This window comes from Camelus ferus, chromosome 21 (genome assembly GCF_009834535.1).
Source record: "Camelus ferus isolate YT-003-E chromosome 21, BCGSAC_Cfer_1.0, whole genome shotgun sequence".
Taxonomy (NCBI): Eukaryota; Metazoa; Chordata; class Mammalia; order Artiodactyla; family Camelidae; genus Camelus; species Camelus ferus.
In genome coordinates, this window is record NC_045716.1 from 19,446,087 (window position 1) to 19,451,312 (window position 5,226).

At 50.3% G+C, this 5,226-nt stretch overlaps 1 non-coding gene across 1 annotated transcript; it reads left to right on the forward strand.

Moving 5' to 3' along the window:
- The first annotated feature begins 2,008 nt into the window (after nt 1–2,008).
- TRNAR-UCU lies at nt 2,009–2,082 on the forward strand. Its single transcript has one exon. It is a non-coding gene; the product is annotated as a tRNA-Arg (tRNA).
- The last annotated feature ends 3,144 nt before the right edge of the window (nt 2,083–5,226 follow it).

Genomic DNA, 5,226 nt, shown 5'->3' on the forward strand with positions numbered 1-5,226 from the left:
CACCACCAAAGGGGAGAAATGAACTGCTTGATAATTGAGAGCACATGGTCCCCAGACCTTCTGGCGCCTAGGGGTTGACAGTGTTGACCGCCCTGCTGCCTCAGCATCAACTAATCAGAGGATTGTGCACGAGCTGGTCACACACCCTGCGACCCCCCTCCCTTACCTGGCCTTTCAATATGCTTTGCTGAAGCCCTTTGGAGAGCTTGGGGTTTCCTTGGGCATGAGCCACCCTGTCCTCCTTGCTCGGCCCCGCAGTAAACCTTTCTCTGCTCCAAAGTCTAATGTTTCAGTTTGTTTGGCCTCAGGGTACAGCGGGCACACGAACTTGCCTTCGGTAACATTAAGGCAAGCCTATTCTATGCTTCCTGGCGTTAGGGTTATAATATACGTGATCTGTTCCATTTTTCTGAGCTCCTGTCTCTAGATCTCAGATGGAAAGCAGCTTGGCTGGAGTGGCTGCTCTTCCCCAGCTGTTAGCGTCTCCCTTGCACCCACCCTGACTGCATCACCCGGTCCGGTTCTGTCCCACATCCCGTTCTGGGGGATGTCGGCATGGGTAGGGAAGTATGAGATACCGCACTAGGACACGGTCTTGGAAGGGCCCGTAAACATCTTCTCACTGAAGCCCCTTATATTGTCACCTTGTTCTTCCCTTGGCCGTCACCTGGCTCTTGAGTTATAACCAGTGTCCGTTGGCAGCGGCCAGCGCTGTGGGCCCTGGAAGCGCGCGCTCTGAGGGAGGAGGAGCGGCGGCCGTCTGAGCCGGTGGCGCTCTGCTCTTACTGTAACCTTCTGAGTAGGAGTGGGGTCGTGAACACTGAATCAAAGTCTTTAAATCAGTGCACTGTCATTGGAAGCGTAGAGGCCAAGTGTCCCCTGATGTGTCTGGGAATCAAAAGGATAAAGTGGGCTGAAGGTGAGGTTAAGAAAGGACTTGGATTAGACTCTCAGAAGAACTGGCATAGTGGGAAGAGTGCTTACGGCATTGTCTTCTCCAGGAGGCTTTTACAAAATAGGACCTGGGCTGGGTATGGAGGCCTTTATACATGGTTATGGAGGGGTGGTCAGTTTGATTGTCCTGGGACACCTCTAGCCCAGACAGCTGAGAAATCCTCGCTCTTTAAGTGAGGCAGCCCAGGGAGGACAGAGAGGCAGACCTGGAGCCGGGGAAGGTGGGGGAAGGGAAGCAGGTACCGTGGAGGGCTGCACGGAGACCATCTGTATCTCATTACGGAGCTGCTGCTGCTCTCCTCTCCCTGTGTGCACGCGCGCTCTCTCTGACACGCACACACACACACACACACACGCACACTCACACGCACACTCACCACTGTTCCGTCTCCACTCCCATTTTTAACTCTACTGAAGATGCTGAAGGAACATCCCAGCAGACCCCCGTGACCTCCCCCCAAGGCTTGACAGCCACAGCTCTCAGTGCTGGGACCTGGACCATCCCCTGCAGCCCAGCTTCCCTGCCGGTCTCTGCTGCCGTTCACACTGTTTCCTTAAGGAAGCAGCTCCTTTGTCTCGGGGATCGAGGGTTTTCCTGATTCTGCCAGCTTTGCCCAGCCCCTGTCTGAGAATAGCTGGACTGGGATGAAACCACAGTGAGGGAGACGGGGTGGAGGTAGCGATGGCTTCAGTTTTCTTGGCTGGGCTGGGTGTGCTCTGCTTAATTAGCATGAGAATAGAAAGACATTCTCCGTATCCTCCCTTAGGGATGGAGAGGACAGGAGAGCAAAGCCTGTGTATAGCTCTGTCCTGCTCCATCAGAGATTCTGGGACTGGGAAAATGACCACCTTCACATTCCCCCAATCCTCTGAGGACCCCAGGACCCATGGTGTTGAGAAAAGCTTTGATGGAGCCGGCTCATGGATCTCCACTCCAGATTTTCCAGCTGTCCCTGTCCCCCCACCGCTCAGAGAGCAGGATGCTGAGATGGCTCGGTGATGCAGAAGGTATGTGCTTTTTCAGTTCTGGTGCTGATGCTGTGTGTGTGGTGAGGTCTCTGTGGCGCAATGGACGAGCGCGCTGGACTTCTAATCCAGAGGTTCCGGGTTCGAGTCCCGGCAGAGATGGTCACCTGGCAGGTACCTCTTTTATTTTGTATGCTGTCATGCTAGGTTGATAATTATATTTATTCCTCTCTGGAGGCTTGGGGGAGGAGAAAGGAAAGCCCTTTCTTGGGAATCCTGGACCTCCCCTCTTTTTCCATCTCCTCCCTCTTCATTCTTTCTCTGTTCCTCCCTTACTATTTTTCATTGTCTAGTGAAGGCTCAGATGTCTGCTGCATCTCTCTGCTCAGCCTAACTGAAACAGCCTTTGAATCCTTTGCTTCATAGAAGAATCATTGGCACTTAATCACCGAGGTGCCTGGCCATAGGTTTCGGACTGACTCTGGTGCCATCCTTTTACCTCCGAGAACACAAAAAGGCAGACTGTCCCATCTGCTGATGAGGAAAGGTCCAGTTGTCCTCTAAGGTGACAGCCACCTTGACAGGGTGGGTCAGGAGATGGGTGGGGTCACGCAGAGGATAATTTCTTGTGCTGTCTTTGTCAGCTGTAGTTTTGCATTCCAAAGGGTGGGCTTTTTGTGCTGAGTCTCATCACTCACTTCCTCATCTCCAAGGTGAGATGTAATCACTGCTCTTTGTCTCAGTGGAATAAACTACAGAGCAGCCCGCTCATTATCAGCAGCTGACGAGCTTGTCCCCAGAAACTCAAGGTCTTATACTTCAATGCTCTTCACTGTGAAAAGTTTGCAGCCTTTCCTGTTTGCAGGAAACTCTTTGCCAGTTGTGTCTGAATGTTATTTTCGTAATTCCCGGTCTCCAACCATCTCTCTCCTCCTGTGTCCATTTCAGCTTTCTTTCCCTGTCTCATCTAATGGGCCATAATCAGCAAGATTGGGAGCTTGGTCAGATTGTTTTTCTGTTTTGGGCTGGTCTGGCTCTCTCCCCCTTTCGTATTGTAGCCTCTAGCCTATTAGGTCTTGAGGCAGCCGCCCAAGTCAGGGACTGACCTCTACCTTAGGTGAACTCAGGAAACCTGAGAAGACACACCTCTCCTCCTGACTGCGGGGGAGACAGCACCTCTCCCACACAGTGCTCTGGAGGGGTGACCAGAGGACACAGCCAGCGTGTCAGGGCTCTAAGGAAGCTGGGGCGAGGTGAGAGAGGAGAATCCAAACCAGCCGAGAGGTGGGGAATTGATAGGACAGACAGGAGGACTCTGGAAGGAGACCGATGTGTTCTTTTAGCCTTTCGGACACGTGCCTGTTTGTAGCCAATTGAAACCCTTGAGATTCTTTGGAAGGAGTCCGGTGCTTTAAAGGGACTTAGAACTCTTGCAGTGAGAACCAGCACAGGGTTGTCTTTCTGAGTTACTTTGGTGGAGCGCCAGTTCAGGTATGAACCATCTGCTTCCAGCCCCGCAGAGATGCCCTTTGGAGGATGCAGGTGTGGACCAGACACTCCCGGGCAGCCGCTTCTGGAGCCTTTCTTTTATTGTTAGCTCAGCCCTTCCTGGATCTTTTTGCTTTAAGGGCAGGCCTGAAAGGAAAATGTGGTCTGTGTGTGGGGATGGGGTCTTGGGGGGAGACTGAGGGGTGGTGGGGAGGGAGTGCAGAGAAGGGGCGTATCGGAGTTTTCAGCCGCAACCCAGAGTCCTACCCACCCTTTTCTAGCCCCTCCTCTGCCTGCGTCATTCTGTTGTAACAGTGCTGCTGAACAGCAACAGTGACAGTTGAAAAAGTAAGAAGGTTGTCCCTCCAGCACTGTTAAAGTTTGGGGCAAAGGTCTACGTTCATCATGGCTCATTATTCTAAGGTTTTCTCAGTTCTAGAAGCTTTCTAGGAACCTAGTCTTCATGAAATTGTGGCGACTGGGAGGGGATGTGTGCCCAAGTAGGCACTGAATTGAGATTCGTTCAAGTGTTTGATCAGGGTGCAAATGTTTGATCAGGGTGCAATGCAGCCAGCTCCTTGGGGGAAGTTCTATACCAGTGAGAGTTAAAACACACAGATAATCTCCCAAATGAGATTTAGCCAGTGATTTCCGTTTTCTAACTTGGAATCAGAAGACCTTGGTTTAAACTGCAGCTTTGCCAAGTTTCTGGACCTTTCTGAACTGTAATTTGCTTATTCATAAAAACAAAATTGTGCGATCTATCCTGCAAATGTGAAAATGAATGAGAAAGCCCATTGTGCAGCTCTGTACCAATACACAAGCTCTGTTAGTCTTTGGGTTGCTCTTGTCTCTCCCCTCAGCAGTGGGAAAGGTGCCTGGCCAAAGAGTAGGGAAATGGAAGAGTCTGGAGGACCAGCGCCTGCCTGGGCCCTCCAGGGAGGCTGTGTACCACTGTCGGGGCTGACGCTGACTTGCGCTACCCGAACAGAGTACAGGATGGACTTTCCAGCTGGTGGAGTCCTTCAGAGGGCAGATGGTCCCTCCGTGCCTTAGACAGTTGGCTTCATCTCAGCCAGGTAGATAGAGGTCCCTGCTGGCTACATCACTTAAGGGAGCTAGAAACTTCCACTTACTCAAACATCGCCTAGCCTTCGGCACCCTCGGTCTCTGAGGGGTGGTGCTTTGGGGACTTAAAGGAGGATATTACCAAAACTGGCAGCAAGATTTTCCGCATTGGTAAAAATTCCTGTGTATGTGATAGCAACTGTCTTCTTAGCACATGAGGGAGAACTTACAGTTTATGAGTATCATAATTATTGTATTTTAAAGATTCTCAGAATATAAAATAGAAATGAGTTTCTTTTTTTTAAATAAAGTCATTTTGCTGTAGGAGTCAAATGCTTCACAGGTACTGAAGACGATCATTAATTACAAAGTACGCAGGCAGAGTATGCCTTATTTATTATTGTATCCTCACTGCCTGAAATATGGTCAGCATTTGATGGATATATTTGAAAGAATGAATGCTGACTTAGATTGGCTATAAATTATGTAGATAGGAAAGAAAAAGAGCCGTAGCTCCTAGGGATCAGGAACTCAGGCAGCATCCTCATGCATTAATTCATTCACTTTACGGATATTTATCAAGTCCGTGTTCCAGGCACTGGGATCTGAAATAGCATTGCCCACTTTCCCCATGGAGTGTGTATTCCCATGACAGAGATGAAGAATGGATAGCTAAGTAGTGTTACGATGGGATTGTAGGCAGAGATACCTGCTGGGGGAATGGATGATAAAAGAGAGTGATGTGAAACG